General features: G+C 37.8%; 1 protein-coding gene across 1 annotated transcript in view; it reads left to right on the top strand.

Annotated features, from left to right (window-relative positions):
• Positions 1–21,450, top strand: part of LOC137255198 (reversion-inducing cysteine-rich protein with Kazal motifs-like) — a 97,421-nt gene that overhangs the window by 26,878 nt on the left and 49,093 nt on the right. The gene's annotated exons all lie outside the window — the stretch shown is intronic.

Raw genomic sequence — 21,450 nt, 5'->3', positions numbered from 1 at the left:
TGTCTCAGCATTGTGATCTCTTTTGAAAGGTCCCTGGGACAATTCAACACCTATATAGACGCAAACACGGAATGATACAAGATGTCAACACACATTCATCTACAACTAATTTGTTTTTCCAATCTGTCCAATATTCAGGTTCCTTTTCGGTGCAAACGCTTTGTATGGTACAAGGTTTGAGTCTGGGTACAACTGTAATAACATATTTCAAATACCCTTCTAGAATGTCTCTTGTGGAGATTTTAAAGAAATCTTTCCCAGTGGCACTGATAACCTGTCACAGAAGAACCAATGCCTAAACAAAATGGAATTTCTGGCTTAGAAACAGTACACAAGGATTTAGATACAGTACACTATGAACATTTGAGTGGATTCAAGTGGACGCCTAGCCTAGCGTCCTTTCTTACAGCATTTACGTCAAAGCACAGCGTTTTAAGTACGTGCTTGACATTTTATGGTAACTGTAGGCATTTAGCTGAATTCAGAGAGAACGCCGATGTTTAATGTAAGGTTTATGTTTGTTTCATTTGTCAAAGGAAGCAATTAATATTCCACTCATGAATATTATTAATGTTCGTTGTCTTGGATATGACAGGAATTCCGTTTGAAGAGACAGTGCTTAAGGAAACAATTAAAACAATCATTCTCAGTTAGCGTCTTTAATTACTGTCGTTGAGAAATGGCTCATGCAAAGTATGGAAAGGTGTATCAGGGAGTTGCAACTTTTATTCCACGTGTGCTATAACTTCATGATATATGATGACCTAATGCTAAATTACCCCGAGGGCTTTAAAGAGGAAACAGCTTAGTCAAAACTGTTGACTTGCAGCAAATCATGGAAAATGAAGTCATTCAGTGGGTGAAATAACTTTAAAGTTGCTAGTGTGCTCGGGTACAAATTGGCACATCTAAGATCACTTGCCTTGATAGTTTTCCCACTATGCAGTCCATTTTCCTGTTGATTTTTAAATAAGTAACATAATTATTATTCAAAAGTCAACTAGACTCTGGTACAGCATGATATACAAACTAGCTTACCCAGCAGAAAAATATGCTGGACTGGGATGTCAAGCAATGGGTTATTTCGACCCACATTTTAAAACCTATGATTAAGAACCTTCTGACTGATTCCTGAGTTGCTTATATATATATATATATTGATTTTTATTTCCTTAGGCCTGGGAGATAGACTATAAGAATATTCTGACCTTTATTTCTCTTTATGACTCACCTTTGATGTAGTGTATTTCGTAGTTTTGACATTCAGAACCAACATATAGATCTTACATTTTTTCCATGGGTAACACGGTTGGGTAGCCCAGTGGTTAAAGCATTTGATTGTCACACCGAAGGTACGGGTTCGATTCCCCACGTGGGTACAATGTGTGAAGCCCATTGATGGTGTCCATTGCCATGATATTGCTGGGATATTGCTAAATGCGGTGTAAAACTAAAACTCATTCATTCTTCTATGGGTGCTGATTCTGATACAGGACGCAAGTATTGGTGACATCTTGTGACATTCCAGCTAACTGTTATAATCACCTGTGAGTTACAGAAGACTTGATACATCTTGTGGACATGGCATGTGTCAGTTTGCTTCCATACCAGTGTGTTCGAAGTGAGTTACTGGCGTTTTTGTACCTGGTGATGTTTATGCATACAGCAAAACATTGTCCTCCTCGTGTTCTTCATAAGGCATCTGGTGTAACTGTCATTTGAATGGATGGAGATTTTATTTTGTGTTGACAATGTCCATTTTTCAAAGTTGCCTTGAAATATTGCATGAACTTCTATTGAAAGAGTAATTTAGAAGTACCCTTGGTCCATTGTGAGTGAGTGAGTGGGTAGGTAGGTAGGTAGGTAGGGAGGTAGGTAGGTGAGTGGGTTTTGGTAGGTAGGTAGGTAGGTAGGTAGGTGCCTTGAAAGGCCTTTTCACACTTAAGTACTTTGTGTTGTTTGTTGATGTAGTTGTTTCCCTTTGTGCTGCTAGATCTGCTGGTGTGGGCCCAGATGTCTGAATCACCTTAATTTTGATCTAGGACATTTGGGTATCCTGGTGGATAAAGTGTTTGCTTGTGACACTCAATGCCTGGGTTCAATTCCCCACATGCATACAATGTGTGAAGCCCATTTCTGGTGTCTCCCATTGTGATATTGCTGAAATATTGGTAAAAATAGCGCAGAACCACTCACTTAATTAAGATGTTTTGTCCAGTGGCACAGAATGTGTCTGCATGCTAACGGAATTCTTTCCTCTATATCTGACATGCTGTTATATGACTGCAATAATGTTCAAAGTAAGGGCAAACTCAGCTGTGTTAGATCCCAATGTTGAAGTGAGTTCGAAGAAAGTGCTTCTTGGTGAAAAATGCTCCTTTAACTGTGCCACTCTGAGTGGTTTTCAGGAAAGCACTCAGTATTGCTGCGACTGTCAAAACCTATGTTTAAACGAAGGAGTTTTGACAGCTGGAGAGATGAGTGCATTTTTGGAAACAGGGCTTTTAACAAAGTGTTCCAGCTATGAACACTGATTGGAAGAAGTCTCAGGGCTGAATTATGTTTACACTATCTTCCGACAGGTGTATCTGTGATGGCCATCAGCCCCATGTCTGTCAGTCATGTCAGTATCGGTGTATGTGTACCTGCTGCCATGGTTTACTAACACAGGGGGCAGTGTTCGGCCATCTTGTTTTCTGTCTGTGCATCTTGTCATCATCCATCTTGTCTGTCTGTGTGTCTTGTCGTCATCCATCTTGTGCCATGTAGATTGTTATTGAGTGGCACATATGGTTGACTAACTAATGGAGACACTTCTAGACATAGCGAAAAACAAATTGAATCTTTTGTATGGTGACATGTTCTGACTTGTTTGAAATGTATTGGCTTTGGTTTGAAGGGTGTATAATTAGGACTGTGTTTGAAAAGTATTTCAAATTAGTTGTTACCTTTCTGATGCCAATTATTTCAAATTGAAAAGTATTACTGATAGTGAGAACATAATTGTTCATTTTCTTAACTACAATATGTGTTACAAGATACACTTGAAAATTGTATTTTTAATGTCAAATGACATAGCTAAAATTATCTCAGTAGAACTAATGAAAAAAATGAATTTTATCTAGATTTGCATCATATAAGTAGTGTTCTGAAAAAAATAACCGATCATAAATTATTGGTCTGGTTTACTTGATTGAAAGTTTTTGTCACTGATGGCCATGACAGCTGCAACAATAGTTTCAAAAATGTGGGTAAACTGTTTTGTGAGTTATGTTGCTCACAATTTTAATTGCTTAATTGGATCTCATGGAAATAGCCTTAACAAATTATAGTTAAAATAGTATCAGTTAGTATTGCTCCATGATTCTTTCATGGTTGAATGTTTTACATCTTTAATGTCAGGGTATTTGTACTATATCAGTGTGGAAGTGTGGTAGTTTCTAAGTTCTTTTGAGTATGATAGCTGTAATTTTGCAGACTGTGACTCACTCACTCACTCTTTCACTCACTCTATCACTCACTCTATCACTCACTCATTGTAGATCATCATGACTATGCGACAATTCCTCTTCTGCAGATTTCTTTTAATCCCCTCCTGTATCTGCCATAGGAAGACAAATGAGTTGACTTTTCCCTGACTTGTAGATATTTGTTGCGTTGACACATGTTTGGTGGTATTGTTTCTCAGTAGGGTTTGTGTGTGATAGGGAACGCGAGACGACTGTTCCGACTCAACAGATCCCTAACAAATGTCACCTTACTGTTGAGGAAAACAGCCTTATGTTGTTCCCTGATGTTAAAAAACTCACAGAATGTGTGTTGATCATTCACAACAAAGTGTGAAATTCTGCTTTTGAAAAACCTTTTGACTGATGTCCATGCCTTTTTATGTTTGTAGCTGGTAGGGTTTCGATATGTTCTGAATCATTCTGTTTGTGACTTTGTGAACTGTTTTTTGTTATCTTTAATGAACTGACTTTTTTCACCTGCCATTGTCTTGTATTTTGAACAGATATTAAGAAAATGTGTTTGTTAACTTGTGGTATAAGAATAACTCGCCTGTAACCATTTTGTGAAATGGAGGAGGGAAGTAGGATTTTTAGATATGATACAGGCATGTCAGAATTTTCTCTGTATATATTCCCAGCTACTTTAACCAGTAGAAACCTGCTGGATTAGAAACCAGTTTAGTCTCAATAAATATCCCCCACACAGTAGAAACACACATCGTTTGTCGAGTATTGTGGTTGTTCTGATAGCTACCTGTCTGCAGGTTTACTCGATAGATTGAACTTACCCCACAACTAATCTCCTGTACAATACTGTCTGGAGCTGAAATCCCTGAGCTACTGAGCACATTAAACGACGGTTAAAGCGTGTTGTCACAGTAGTGAACGATGCCTCTCCTGTTCTGCATGCCTGTGGACAATGTTTTCATATCGCACGATCAAATTTCCACAAATCCAAATGCAAACAGGTCTAATTGAGAGCACTAATCGCAGCTTAAGAGGTCCGCCTTCTATTTGTAAAAGTTTAAAATGGCTGACTACAGTAACACGAGGGAAGTAGCTTTGTGGGGGAATTACGACAGTGTTAGATGACCAAAGTGTGTGAACACAGGCTTTTTACTGGCTGATTGTCCAGTGTCCAGGTCAAGTGACCCCAGGTGAAGATGTTCAGTGTTTACTTAAAGCATTTCTACACCTTCGACTTCAAGACATGTGTGGTAGGCTTTGGAGTGTCAGTGTCACTGTTGCTAGTTCGTCTGTGTAAAAGACACCTAACTTTCGGAATAAGAGGGTAATTTTGTTGCTAAAATGCTCTTTTCGTGTAAGGTTAAATAAATTGTAAAACAATTTAGTAGTTTCAGAGTTTGCGAGTGTACTATAAACAGACTACAATTCTTTGTTATCTGCAGTACAGACTGTAGCAGGTGATATAGATAAATAATACAGTTTTTTTGTAGCAGGTGTTTCATGTAAATAATACAATAGATAGCAGGGTACTATGTGAATACTACAGTTTGTAGCAATGTACTATGAGGATACTACAGTATGTTGCAATGTACTATGAATATACTACAGTAAGTAGTAGGTGTACTATGTAAATGGTATGGTATATGGCAGGTGTACTATGTAAATGGTATGGTATATGGCAGGTGTACTATGTAAATGGTATGGTATATGGCAGGTGTACTATGTAAATGGTATGGTATATGGCAGGTGTACTATGTAAATGGTATGGTATATGGCAGGTGTACTATGTAAATGGTATGGTATATGGCAGGTGTACCATGTAAATGGTATGGTATATGGCAGGTGTACCATGTAAATGGTATGGTATATGGCAGGTGTACCATGTAAATACTAGGGTAAGTAGTAAATGTACTATATGAATACAACAGTATGTAGCAGGTGTACTATACATGTACTACAGTGTGTCATTATAGCAGGTTTGGAGCAGATAAATAGGCCAGTCTGGGGGATATATTCACTGTAGCAGAATCTCACAAAATAATGTCACTATCAATCATGTCTGACAGCAGTGGCTTGTTGGAATACTCAACCTGTGTCTACCACTATGATGGCTCTCTACTCATTAATTCTACCATAACTTCAGTAAATACTGGATTGTGATTGGTTAATCAAAGTCATTCAGAGGTATATGGTATTATATACCACTGATTTTCAAACACATCATGTACTTGTTTAAAATCTGAATAACACGGTTATGGTAGAATGGAGATAAACGTATTGTGTTGGAAAATCAGAGGTATATAACGAAATTATAATAGCTCTAAATTTTGTATTTAAAATCTCACGCTACACGTTCGGTTTTAAATCAAATTTAGAGCTATTATAGTTTCGTTGTATACCTCTGATTTCCCAACACAGTATGTTTATCTCCTAAATATACCACATATATGTCTTACATGCTATATCTGTACACTGCATATACACCATATGTCATGGGGAATATGTACACTACATATGCCACATGTCATACATCAGATATACACCAATGTCATGGGGAATATGTACACTACATATGCCACATGTCATACATCAGATATACACCATATGTCATGGGGAATATGTACACTACATATGCCACATGTCATACATCAGATATACACCATATGTCATGGGGAATATGTACACTACATATGCCACATGTCATACATCAGATATACACCAATGTCATGCATGATATATACACTACACCTGCCATGTGTCAAACCCCAGATCTATCATTGAGACTGATATGTATTGAGACTTTGATGTCAACCATCTGGTCTCATACAGGAACATGTTTGACCAGCGTCCTACTAATGGATTACATTACACCACATGGAACTTCCCCATGGACCAATACAGGATACAAACATGTCATCACCCTCAGACCCTGCAGACAAACATCTGCTATGTTTACAAGTCTTGTATACACCAAGGGGCAGCCAAGTGGTCAAAGTCTGCTTGTAAAAGCTTGAACCTCATGCCACAGAACAATCTTAGATCTAAGGTTATTTTAACTTTGATAGTTCAGCATAGACATATAACAGAAATATAGCGCGAAGATCAGTTTTTTAAATTAGCAAGGGGCACACTTCCCGAAAACTGTCCTGAAAGTCTGATTCGTAAGTGTTCGTCTGAATGTGGGACTTTTGATTGTTGAAGTATGAAGATTGTTTTATGGAAACAGTCCTATGTGCTGTTGTTTAAGGTTACCTTAGCACTACACATTTGATCTCTGGATTGTCTGGTCCAGACTCAGTTATTTACAGTCTGCCACCCTATGGCTGGAATATTTCTGATTGTGGTGTAAAACTAAACTCTTACTCACACTTGCAATATTTCTGATTGTGGTGTAAAACTAAACTCACTCACTCATACTTCTGTGTTAAGATTGTCACTGCTAAGTAAAGCCATTCATGGTGTCTTCCGCAATATTGTCAGAAAATTACTGACTAGCATTAATGTTGTTTAGCTTAATTACAGTTCATGATTAGAAGTTTGTTCTTTAATATACACGTGATTGTGACTTGAAGATTCTTCAAGTCACCTAATAGTTTCATAATAATCATGTGACAAAAAACTCTGACGTTGACATATAAGTATCTATTTTTATGAGATTTATTATGTAGGTGTAAGTATTCCATGATTGATGATGGTTGCCTATTCCAATGTGCAGGCTGTGAAGATGATTAATAGCCTAATTAGCCATGATGAATAACGACGCACGTAGTAGCAATGATAAAACTCAGCTCAGTGATTGTACATGGCTTAATCGTATTATTTCATCACATGCCCATGACATTTATATGTCTTTGGCCGTAATACAATGTAATAGATGTTGGTTTTCTTTCATTGGATGGAGATTTCAGCAAAGGAATTAATTGTCTTCTGTTGTATGAATAAACAAGGGATCATGAATGTTTCTGAATTTTTGGGGTAATGAATACAGCACATGACTTCATACAAAATAGCCCTCAATTTATGATCCTTACAAGATTTAGATCAAGATTTAAAATAAATTTTTTCTACAATGTTAGTTTTGAAACAGCGTCTGTCTTAAGATATGAGATTGGAATGTAGAATTGTTATGCATCCATACTGATGGTACATTTTATTACATTTGTTTTGAATAAGAAGCCATGATTGAACAAGGATGATCTAATAAGCACCATACCCAAGAATTTATTGAAACCGTAATCTTGTAATAAGGATGTTGTTGTGGATTGTTCTAATTACGGAGTGTGATGGATATAAACTCCCCTTATCATAGGTCAGAGGGATCATATGACACCGTGTGTATGCATGATAGCACCACCTCTTGAGAAAAATAGCAAACTTTGGCAGAAGCAAATTTTGGTTTGTTATTGGATGTTGGGTAAAGGTTAAACATGGCAGCAAAGGGCTTCCAAAATGGAAGACTCTTGTTATCAAGCTGTGCTAATGTTATCCTGCATGGAAATTCTAGCTTCCATCAGGGTGAAGCTGTTCACTTCAGCTGACAAATGTTCGTAAATCCGGCAGCCGCGTGGTGAAAATTGCCTCCATCACTGTCAAACTTTATCGTGTCAGTTTTTTCATTAAGGGCAAACAGATTTGTAAGAATTGAAAACTCATGATTTAAAATACATCCAATGACTGCAGTATGGTTCAATAAAAAGAGTCAGTAGTGGTTTTTTCTCGTTTCAGTTGACAAGGATTTGAATGTGACATAGCAGTCACTGGTGAACCATTTTCTTTTATCTCAAGTCATAGAACAATGATGATTTGAAGGTATCAGGTTCGGTATGGAATAAAAATATTTCAAGTGAATCCGTATAATCTGATTGGTTTGTGGTTATAGGCTTGCATACAAAAAAATCAGGTCTCTTCTGTCAGCTGATTACACTATACTGATAGGCTGATATTAGATTTGTCCTGTTGTGCTGACCATTTTCACTGATAACGCGTAGTTTGGCAACACGTTTTTGTGTTCTTGGTTATAAAATTGTCTTAGTTTGTTATTTTCTTTTTAAATGATCAAAGTACAAATAATAAAACCAGTTTGCAAACAGTAAGTAAATCTGATTTTCACTTAACATATTAATTCTGATTTCATTTATACTTTGGTTTATTCGTTAATACTGTGGGTTTCACCAAAGTGGAAATAGTATCGTGGGTTTCATTAAGTAGATTTTTTTTCCTCTGCCATATCAATTTCACATCTGTTGGTAGTGAAGTGGCCCAGCTGACTGAGGTGCTGCAGTTTGCCAGAGACATATTGTTGTGGGTTCGCCTCGTAATGTTTCTAGGTTTGTTAGAGCTAAACCTTGGTTTCACTAAAGTGGTCGGTGCATATTCCATGGAATACTGTTCAAAGTGGCCTTAAACCCAAACTCACTCACTCACTCACTCACTCACTCACTCACTCACTCACTCACTCACTCACTCACTCACTCACTCACTCACATAAATGGAAGGAATGGAAGAAATGTGTGAACTTTAATGTGTTTGTGGCCTTAAACCCGAAGTCACTTACTCACTCATAAATGAAAGATATGAGCAAAATGTTGGAACTTTAAGAAGGAGTCCACCCCTGACATTTCTTCACTTTCAGTGTACATATCCTGACATTTCAAACATTCCTTGACAGTTTGCTCAAACATTTTTGTACTACTACATTTTCTTTACATGAAAAAGAACCGACTGATTCAAATCTTTCACCCCCAAACTGAAATCACCAAATGGTAGTTTGGCACCAGGTGGCAGCAAGGGACTAGGGGAAGTGATGCTTGGCCTGTTTGTGAGTTTTGCTGGTCGTGTTAACACTCTGACAAGCAACATGGCCGCCATGTCATGCTCTCTGACCTTTGTTAGCATCCAGGAAGCTGTGAGTGCAGGCTTTCTTCACCAGGTGTGTATGGAGGGGGAAAGCACTGATTAAATCGGTTGTCAATTAACCTTGGTTGAAATCGTGTGAGAGTGGGGGGGTCTGTTTAGGCAGTGCAGAGAAAAATAGATCCTCGATGGAATTTCCCTGTAGGCAAAGCGCGACTGTGTTAGTGTCTGCAACAAAATAGGCTTGATCAACGGTGGGATATGTCGAGGGGTGCAGGCAGAGGAGGGATTGATGCCGGCATCCTTAGGAACTGGAGAAGTAAAGAGAACTCTGAATGTTTGGAATGAAATTAATATCGTATTAAGTGATTCGAAGTAGTAGAATTCTTGTTTGTTTCTTCTGTTCTTTCTATGGGGATTGAAAACTGACAAATGTGAATTGTCTTGTGTTATTCCTGTGTTTGAAGATTGTTATAACAATGGATCTCCTGTATTAGCATTGTTACATATTTAGAAGTTCCAAATTATGGTCTGGGGATATCCTCTTGGCTAAAGTGTTCCCTCGTCACTCCAATTACCTGGGTTTGATTCCCCGCATGGGTACAAAATGTGAAGCCCATTTCTGGTGTCCCCCACTTTGATATCACTGGAATATTGCTATAAGTGGCATAAAACCATGCTCAATCTCAGTTATTCTCTCTCATAGACATAGTCTCAAAGAGCTGAGCTGTAATGCTCAAAGAGCTGAGAATGAAATTGAAAAGTTCACTTGTCTGTAGCCACTGTAACAAAATGTGATACTGTAACAAAATGTGATACTGTAACAAAATGTGATACTTGATCACTATTTAATGGAACACGAAAGCATTATGAAGCTGATTGTGTGATCACTAGTGTCCAGCAAGCATTCATATATTAATTTTAAAACCTGATTTAAGCCTCTTATACTCATAGAGTGGACATAGCACAGTGGTTAAGGTATTTGGTTGTCTCATCCAACACTAGGTTTTGATTCTCAACATCATTACCATTTATGAAGACCATTTTGTTTTTCAATGTTGTGGTGGAATTTTTCTAAAAGTAGTGTAACATCATCACCACCAGCAACTCATGGACTTCCACTGACCTCCATGTTCACAGACTCACTCACTTTGCGTCAAAGTCTCTCACTCACTCCTATCAAACACTCACTTCCATCGCTCACTTGCTTTAAACTCACTCACTTGAATCAGACTTTATCACTCATCCATTTCCTTCCATCACTCACTTCCATCCATCACTCACTTATATCACTCACTCACTCACTTCCATCCATCACTCAGTTAAATCACTCATTCACTTCCATCACTTTCATTCATCACTCACTTATGTCACTCATTCATTCACTTCCATCACTCACTTATCACTCACTGATTCATTCACTTCCATCACTCACTCACTGTGTAGGTATTGCCCACCATGTCTGTTGGCAGTATACCATAATGAGTGTATCGATCACAGGGATATTTTAAATTCTCTTCAAAGCCTCATGTTAGTTTGGTCTGTAATATCATGATCCAAAACAATATTTACTCAATCCAATTTTGATAATTTAATTTCAGAGAATGCAACATCATAAAATTGACATTCACAAGTTTAATATCCGATCACATTTCAAATTTGAAATGAGAAAAAAAAAAAAGAGATCTAAATCGATTACGAAAATAGATCTACTTGGTTACATAGCAGAGAATACCCTTCACCCTGGGAGGCATGTCAAAGTTCATGTACTGAGGAGGATGGCGGGGCCTGATGCTATGTAGAGAATTTTCACTTGTTAGAAAAACAATCACACAACTTGTCAATCTCCATGGAAACCAGAACTGGCACTTACTGAGGGGTATCAGTTGGCAAACTTGTTCTGTTTCTTGATGTGAAGAAAAAAAATGCAATAACAGCACTATAAACATGTAAGATAATTACCATTTTTATCTGCCAGGCTAGATAAATGCAGATTAGTTATCTTCAAGTAGATACTGAAAGAGAATTCATTTGTAAAATTGCATTTTAAAAGTTAAGAGAACTCTATCTGTGGAATTGTTATGATTAATTATGATGTATTTTTCTGCCAAATTGCAATAACATGGTGACGAGTTTAGAAAAAGGTTGTGATCAAAGCATTTGTGCAACTGCCAATGTAATGTGTTTTTCTCTCTGCCTAAAGAATACTTTTCATGGCCTTTTCAGATATTTGATGAAAAATCAGACATTTTTTCTTGATGACATTTAGATATGTGCTTTTTTATGCAGTTGTTAATTGGTAATTAAGTGTTTCCCCAGCTGTGGGGATATCAGACCTTCGAGTGATTGAAACGTCTTGATTTGAATGAGATTTGCTCATCATTTCATGCAATTGTTAATTGGTAATTAACGTCTTGGCCAGGTGTGAAGGTTAAAACCTAAAGGATGTGATGTAATGTTTTGCCGACGATCTTGCCTGATCTGCAGTACAGCTGAACAACATGGGGGGTCCTAGACTCTATTTTCCTTGTTTTTTTGGTTCCTCATTCGGCAACACACTTTACCCATCTGAAAATTGGCTGGAGTGACTGAGTGATATTTTACACCTGTCAAACAACTGGCATCGAAAAACCTCTTGACATTTGCTTCATAATTGAACAGTTTTGTCCCTGATCACTACCAATTTTGAAATTATCACTCCAATAATGGGCAGCTTACTGCTAAATGCATGCTTCCTCGAATTCAACTTGCCTGTCTCACAGTCCATGAATCACATTTATTCAGGGTGAGTGGGGAGTCTGAAAGCATCTACTCATCATACTTGAGGACCTGATGTAATAGGCCAAACCTTCCCCCCCTGGCCAAACCTTCCCCGAGAAAACTTCGGCCTAAGAAAACTTCGGCCTAATCTTCCGCAGGGAAAGTTTGTTCTGGGCCAAACTTCCCCCTGGCCAAACCTTTCCTCGAGGAAACTTTGGCCTAATCTTCCTGGGCTGAAGTTTCCCCTTAGGCTTAATCTGCTGCAGGGAAAGTTTGTCCTAAGCCAAAGTTTCCCCACCCTTGAATCTGCTCTAGCGACTACTTCTTTCTCACCCTTGTCCTTACATCAACAGGGGGACATTCTACCCAGTCTTGTTTTCATGACTGTCTTGAAAAAGTCAGAGACGGAAACAAGACAGCTATTCACATGAACACATTGATACAATATTCATGTTGATGTGAAGTTCACATTAACAATTTACAGGTCAACAAGACAGCTATTCACATGAACACATTGATACATAATTCATGTTGATGTGAAGTTCACATTAACAATTTACAGGTCATCTTCATATAAAACATGTACATGGTTCACATTTTGTCTCATTATCTGTGTATAAGATTAGGTTGAAAAAAAGCAAAGTTTTAAAAGTATTTAAGAGCATGTTGGGTCATGAATGCAGTTCCTTTGGGATCAGAGGTGTCTCTTGATCTGCTTTCTGTTCAACTGCCCACACAGGCACAATGTGTAAAGACCTTTCTACTGATATTACTGGTATTTTGCATAAAATCATACTCACTCGCTCGCTCATAACATTATTTCTCCGTCACCCAAGCCCTCCCAACAATGCTACAGCCTGTTATGAAGCAAGTTCTGGAATTCTGAATCTCAGGTCTTTCTGAAACTCCTTAAATGGGTTTATTTGTTACTTTCAAAATTATGTATATTCAGAGACTTAAGCGTTAGTCTAGGATTCAACCTTCTGTTCATGATGAGAGTGTTTTTCATCCGTCCTTCTCAAACGATCGGTGCAGTAGGTTCATTTTTGGGTAGCTATTTTTGAAGCCAAGTATGTGTCCAACTTTAACCGACTCGGGAGATTGGATTGCGATTGTTTGTTATTGCAGTGGTTCGGTACAGGTAATCAACAAGAACCTAGCATAACTCATTGGCCAATGACAGGAACAAGATAACTTTTCTGAATACTATACACATGTTTTTACAATGCCTAGAGTTGTCTTAAAATACCATTGAGAGTTGTAGCTATTTTGTCTTCTGTATAAATACTTGTTCAACTAAAACATGTACGGGAGTGATTCATGTGTATATATATCAGAATGACTTGGCTTTTCCCAAAGCAGAATCTAATATATTACTGCTTTCAAAATGCATGCTGATCTGCTGTCCTGTGACTACTAAATTATTATGAAGTCAGATGAAAATCTGGCAGTGGTGGAGCTGAGGAGCTATTTGAGGTCTGTTACTCTTACCAACTTCTCAATGTTGAAGTTTTCCTGTCAATTAGAAGTGAAATAAAATTGACAGGAAGTGTAGACAGTGTAACATTTTTTGTCTAGTTCAAATGCTGAGAATTATATGTTTATTACTTGTCTTTAAGTCAGAAGCAGATTTGTATGGCTAGATTATGAGGAATTTGTTTGTCAGTTAGAGCAAAAATGAGGGAAAGCTTGTTATGTCATTATGACATGTGTAAGTTCGGCTTTCTTCCTCCAGTACTGAACTGCTAGTACTTTTTATCTCCCATTTCTGTTGTTGGTTTTTCTTTTCTCTTCTAGCCTGATCTGTGAGACCTTCTGCGAACAGAAAATTTATGTGCATGTTTTTTGTAAACTGCAAATTTTGTATATTTGAACTTCTTTTCTGTTTGTCTCAGAAATATAAGTAATAATCTCATAGATTAAAATGGCTTCATCAGATGTTTGTGACCATGGATGATTGATTTCACTCAGACAAAACTTTATCAATTTTGAAAGCATAAAACATGTTGACACATTTCACCCTGTAGTCTAGGGGCTTTTTTTGTTACTGAAAGGTAGAAAAGCTTTGTTGCAGCATAGGTAAACTAAAAGGAGCTTTATTATCAGTTTCTCGGTGCTCCAATAAGCAGAATGCATTCTTCCGCCAGCGCAGGCGGCGCTGCGTGAATAATAGCCTCACACATTACACCCATTTTACCCCACATCTGTCCAAAAACTTGCTTTTTGCACAATGCATGTTTTTCATATCTACCAGAGTTAAGGAACAGGAGAAGTTTTGATTAGAATGTTTATTTTCCAAGTGAAAGCACAAACAAACAGCTGGCAGTAAGGAATTCATTCTGTATTTCACCAAATGCTAAAAAACTGCCTGAACAATCAACAAAATAGCTGGATTTATTTGCAAATCTGGATTTCATTTCGCCAAGACGGTGGGCTGATGTGAGGTATTAAAAGCATATATGTGCCATATTTTGAGATTGGCTGAAACCTTATGGCAGTCAGCTTGCAGGAAAAACAAATTAAGCAATTGACGAATTAGACTGGGGTGGGAACTTCCTCTTATAATACTTGTTGTTTTTGTCAGGGGGTGCAATCTCATTGTAATTTCACTTCATTCAAAGTTTATAATACTATATTAATATTTTGTGAAAAAGTTGCTGACTTCCATATTTGAGACGTTGCCTTTCCCCACACTTGCTTGAATCTGATTGGCTGGTTGGGGAGTCATGTGATGGTGTGACTTAAGAAGGTAAATGGTTACACATTGTTTCCCTGTGTCATGGGTCACATAAACAGGTTCTTGTTTTCTGGTATTTCTTGTGTGAAGGTTGAATTTTTCACCTGAAATTTTTCTTTCAGTCCATTAAATTAAATTTGGCCCATATTGTGTGATGATTATTGTCATCACTTGCCTATGTTAATTTTTGAGTTGGTCTGTGGATCTTTGTTTAACAATTCTGTTACGTATAGGGCAGTAAGGTAGCCCAGTTGTTCAGGCATTCACTCATCAATCCTAAGATTTAGGTTCAGTAACCACATTGGTTCAATGTGGGAAGCCATTTCTGGCGTCCAAGCAGTGATATCATTTCTGGTGTCTCCCATCGTGATATTGCTGACATATTGCTAAAAGCCGCATAAAACCATACTCTCTCATTCACTCATTCACATATCATTAGGGGTATGGTTTGTTTTGCAGTCAGTGTTTTATCACAGAAAATTTCTTCTCTGATCCAAAAAAATCTTACAATTTGGTTTTGACTCAACACATTATTTCACTAGCATGACTAGTTCTGATTTTCATACTGGGCAGTAGAAATGATTGTGATAGTTGCAATAATTGTGGAGCTTGTGAGTGTACTTTTAGTCTGTCGTACAGACCCTGAGGTATATATATCCAAGAAATCCCACGCAAGTCTAGAAAATATGGCAAGTCTAGATTTCCATAGCTTCAGGAATGAAGAAAGTCTCAGGGCTCCATTTCATTATATTTTTTTTCACTTTGAATGTTTTTTCAGTAAAATATGTTCATTTCAGAGACTAGCTGTTTGTGTAGTGTACTTAATGCTGCACTAAGCAATATTCAGGGTATATAGCAGACTTCTGTAAATAATCGGGTCTGGACCAGACAATCAGGTGATCAACATCATGAGCATCTAACTATGCAATTGAGAAATGATGACCTGACAACGTCAGTCACCTCTTAGAACAAGCATGTTTTGCTGATGTTCAATTCTAACCCAGATCTTCGCAGATCTTTATCCAAGCAGTTTCTTAAGAGTACAGAAGATCACAAAGTCACGGGTCTGATAGTTTTGACAAGTGAAAAATGAGTGTGAGATGAAACTGGTACTCAGCGGTAGTCTGTAGGATGACAGGCTGGTGATATGATGATATGATGATATGATGATATGATGATATGATGATACAACGATATTATTTGGTAATTCATCTTTCTGATAAATTTGATTTTTATTAATGGCACTCACCACAATGTAATTGTAGTGATAGTGCTTTGCATAATGATGATGATCAGATTGAAGACATCATCTCTTTGTACATGCCTGACTTTGTCATCGCGATTCCAGATGAGTTCTCTCGAGAATATTGCAATGCTCTGAATAGTCTGATATTGAATACTGCACAACGACTCCCAGGTGTAGTGTCATTAGGCAATAAGAGCTAATTATTTTATAACACAAGTTGGGTTGATATTCATACTAATAAATAACAGACCCTCCGATATGCTGTTAAATGTCATGGTCGATTTAAGGAAAATACAGCTGAGTGGTTGCATGAGCAAAACATGCACGTGAACATGCTAGCGTTCGCCGACATCAGCGTCTACACTCTGGTGCACTTGTACAAATCAAACGGCAGAAGGGTTGGCACATTGGAAGCAGTTGAGAGGAAAATAGCTTTGATAAATGATGCAGTCACACGATGGGCTCAGAGGCCAAGATTTGATGGATAGGAAAATGGAGATATGCATGTATGATGAAGTTGGTCATGTGGAAAAAGACGGGAATATAATGTGATATGACAAACAAAGTGATCAAGACAGATTGAAATTGCATGGAAATTGTTATCAGTGGGGCATGTGGAATATGCTTACAGTTAAATCCTGCATCTGGTAATTGTTGATCAAATTAGTCATGTGGAAAGTAATATCAGAACAAGTGAAACATGGGGAACATTGTGCGTGTCAGAAAGTGAAATTGCCTAGAAATATCGCAAGAGAGATTGAAGGGATAGAGGCAAGGTTTTCAGTTTGAGAGTGAAAACAGTGGACTCAAGTGCTAGGTTACAGGCCACTGGGACGGGACTAGAAGGCAATGTTACGGATATAAGCGGATGTTTTAGAGATTTAATGATGTGTAAACTCAATACCATGTTACACAGTGAACTATGAATAAAACCTTGAATGGGGGCTTATAATACAGCAATTGTAGCATGCCATAAAACTTGTCATGTGGAAAGTAGCATCAGCGAAGAGAAAGCCAGCAGTAACCTGTGTGTGACATTACCATGCTTGAACAAGGTTGAATAGAAAAGAAGAAATGGGCAAAATATGTGGAAAATGACTCTGAACTGAAAATTGTTTTCCTAGATCACCTTCCTTTGGCTGTGATGTTTTCATAAGTCATCCGATAGATCCAGTGTGTTAGCACTCATGTTAACTCGGACTAAACTAGTGCAAGTCTTCCGTTCCTATGTCATAATCACTGACAGGAATCTTTTGTCCTTTTGTACACTTATGGAAGATGATTAGGCACTCATTCGTGAAAGTCTCTTTCACGCTGAAAGTCCTTTCATGTCCTTTATGTTAGTTATAAAACATTACTGCCTTCGTAATGGACCATGGACCTACACTTGTTCGTGAAACAAGTACCTGTGTGGAGAATTTACCAGCATAATTGTCTTGTAATTGATGTGCGTCCGTTCTGACGGCAATAACAGCAGATTAAATTCAAACGTGCAGTTTGTACTTGTCGGCGTGATTAGTGCTTCCAGACATTCATATCCTGTAGTGAAGGGAAAAAGAAACGCACTTGGTGAACCGTTTCTAATCCCATATTACGAGGTAGCTTGTTGGATAAAAATTGATTGAAAAATCTTGCTTTACTGTTGTAATCATTCCCAAGTGTTCTCTCACGAATACCCTCCAGTGCCATCCAGACACTGCCATGTGGCTCTAAAAACGGTCAATTCTTAAAAAAAAATTCAAAAATGCATTTTTATTGATAGACTTGCAGGTGTGAACAATGCTTTGGACCTGTTTTGATATTACCGTGTCATTTTGAATTGCAGTTTTAATTTATGTGAAGCCCTGATTCAGTCAGATTTAGAGAATGGTACTTGGGAATGGTTAAATATGAGGCAGTCGCTGTCATTCTGTGTTGGGACATTTGTGAAGTCGTTTCCGAGACGATGATAGTCAGTCATTATGCTTCACGGGATGTGCTTCCTGTTCGTTACTGCACATGTCTGTATTTTCACATACTTGGGGCTATGTGTAGCTGAGGAGATTGTTAGAAAAACCCGACTTAGCTTCATGGAACAAAATCAGCTTAATTTGAAATATACTGCTTTGATGATCGCCTCAAGAAGTCAGTTGCAACAGAATTAAGGCTGAACATGTCAATCAATTATCTTAGCATGGTCACAATTGAGAATGTACTCGCACGCTCACTCCACTTTGGCTAAAATATATAAATTGAGAAATTAGTGGAAGTAGGGCTGTTTTTGATGCCAAAGAAATGTTGTCACGTAGTGTTGGTAAAAATATTGCAGTTTGGGCAGGAATAATTACTAGATATTTTTGGTTTCATCAGCTTCTGCACGATTTTGGAACAAATTGCGACAACTGGTTATTGACTAAAACCATAAACATAAGCCTGTTGTACGGGGAGGGGGACTTTTGGGGATTGAGTGGTCATTGTTGTAAACAACAACTTTCAGGAGCGGGTGGTCAGACTTGCTGATTTGGTTAACATCCATTGTGTACCATTTGTGTAGATGGATGCTTACGATACCAGTCAGTGGATTGTCTGGTCCAAACTATTTGTAAACCCGTCGCATAGTTAGAATATTGCTTAGTCCTGCATTAAGCATGAAAGACAAGCAAACCAACGATAAATAATCATTTTATGCAATATAGTAATATAAATGACTATTTCATAGTTTCTAAAATATCCAGATAAAGAATCTCCAATTACATGTAAATTAGTCATTCATCAATTAATTTTAAGACATCAAAAATCTAAATCATTGAATTTCTTCGAAGCATAGCATCTTAAAGTTGTGAAACAATGAAGAAAGAATCGTTAATATTTCTAAATTAGATTTTAGCAGCATTACTGTTGCCATGGTTTTCCGATATTCTGACTGTAATCCCACAATGCCTTTCTACTTGACTTGGATCCCTTCCCTCTAGCGGCAGTGAGATGTTGGACGACATGTGTTCGTACCCAACGGCTTGTGCAGGAAAGCACTAGTGCCCTCTCTATGAATGCTGCAAATGACGGTGGGAGGCATTGTGTTAGCCCTGGGGTTGCACAACATCAACTGTTGAGATGTAATAGCTGGAAAAAGGCAACCATTTTTATTTTCCTGGAACCATTCATTGCATTGTTCTTGTAGAACCTGCTCTATTTTTTAACACACTTCTAAATAGTTTCAGATCCTAGCTCTAAGGATTCTCCAGCTGGTGACTTGAATGAGTTTAATCAAGACTGTGACTACCACAGACAATCATATATGTTGGTTGGCTTGTTGTTTAATGCTGCTGTCAGCAATACTTGAGTTAGGACCAAACCTAGTGATTAGCATTATCAGCTTATGCAGTTTGGATTCAAATTGTAAACCTAGTCAGCAAGTGTGACCACCTGAACTTGTTAGTCCCTTCCTTCGGGAGGCATGCGTTACTGAAGTTGCTGTATTATCTTCTTGCTCTTCACATCATACCTGAGTACATTATTGTGGAGAAAATTATCGCTAATTTGTCTTTCCTGAGTTTGATTGTGTAGTAGCAACTTTCAGATGCTAATCGATCCTTTTGTATGTAAATATACCTTTTATTTCATAAGTATTTTTGGAGTCTGTGCATGTAGAGGTCTTACAGTCATCGTCATTGACATTCTCTATTAAGGAGGCAGGAAGATGGCGGGCTGCAAGTTCCATTCACTGACCTTCTCCAGGTAGACACTGAGGGTCTTGGATCCAATTTGAGAAGTTCATCCTTGTCTACAATAAGATTTATAGCGCTGTCTGTGAAGAAGAGAACCTTTGATGTCCTTGAGGAAGATATTAGTTATGTTTACAAGTGTTATAGAAAATATGCTAATTTGTTTTAATGTGTTATATTTTCCACACAAGTAAATGTTTGCTGAATGTGTGGTCTTTGTCCAGATTGAGAAATGTTGTAAAATTAATTGATTTTGGGGGAGATCAGTCAGTGCCTGTCTTGTAGAAATTAAGGATAGTAGTCTCTTTTATATCAACACTGATCTACCCATCATTCGAAAGGTGGAGAGATATTGGGGATTGTGGGAGATCTTCTATTTTATTATATTTATTAGTTAAAATGTTTTAGATTTACATACTAGTTTTACTTGTACATCTGTGATATTCTAGTTGTTTTTACTGTCCCTCGAGTTTTATCATTTAGCTGTATGTATTTTATCCAAGATTTCATGAGACATACATAGAATCTAGGATTGTTCTCACCCTAAGGGTGACTGTTGGTTAGTCTGGTGAGTACTTGCTCATCATGCCCAAGATCTGTGTTTGATTCCCCTCAAGGGTAGGGCTGCATGAAATTACTGGTATACCGGTATATTGCAATATGTTTTTCAAACGATACATATTGAAATATTATATTTTGAGATTGCTCTTATCAGAACCTTCAGATATGTTTAGGGAATAATGTAAACAATAGGATCGACATGTATAATTAGCGGTACTTGCTGTCAAAGACTTACTTCCCATTATGTCACATTATGTATCACAATACGGGTGCCCAATATATTGCGATACAATTTATTTACCAGTACACAGCCCTACACATTTTTGATGTCTCCTGCAGTGATATTGCTGGAATACTGCTTAATATGGCATCACACTAAACTCACTCACTCACTGTAATCAAGAGTAGGGGGAGTTCATGGATCTGTGGAAGTAATGTGTGCAGAGACTGCTCCCATTGTTGTACCTAGAATTAATCCAATGTACATTCAACTATACTGACAGCATCCTTTTCATGAAGGCAACCAAATTGATTAAAACTGGGAAATTCAGCTACTTTATGATATTAAATTTTAACATTCATTTTCAGAGTTTTATTGGTTATATTTAATCAACATCTTTGATGGTTAATGTTTATTATGGTTCTTGTGTTTATCAAAGCATGGCTTTGACATTTCGTATTCTGGATGTAGTTTTTGCTCCTCTTGTTGATGAGGATTAATTAATGTGTTATCGTACTGTCCGCCCACTGGCAGTCCTCTGCCAAGACCAATTGAAGTATTTGGTATTGACACAGGGATGTCAACGTGTACAAAACTACATGATCTTACGCCACTGTACCGATTATTTTGTGTTTGTTTTCAACATTTGCTAACTTTTTTTGAGCAGACATGCAAAAAGGTTCGTTAAAATTCCTGCAGTCGGTCTCACAAACCAGCTTCTGCTTGTGGATGGCCTTTCGTGGCAAGGCAGTCATGTGACATTGCAAAGCTGTGTTTGTGTAAGGGCGCTGGTGTCGTGTTAAATGCAATCTGAAGGTGGAGCAGTAGGCTCCATACATTGACCCTGTGTATACGCTGGAGCCTGTTTGCCTTATCCACCTCGGCTAACGGGACAA

The sequence above is a fragment of the Haliotis asinina genome, chromosome 11, assembly GCF_037392515.1.
Source record: "Haliotis asinina isolate JCU_RB_2024 chromosome 11, JCU_Hal_asi_v2, whole genome shotgun sequence".
Lineage (NCBI taxonomy): Eukaryota > Metazoa > Mollusca > Gastropoda > Lepetellida > Haliotidae > Haliotis > Haliotis asinina.
This window is presented reverse-complemented; position numbering and strand designations above follow the sequence as displayed.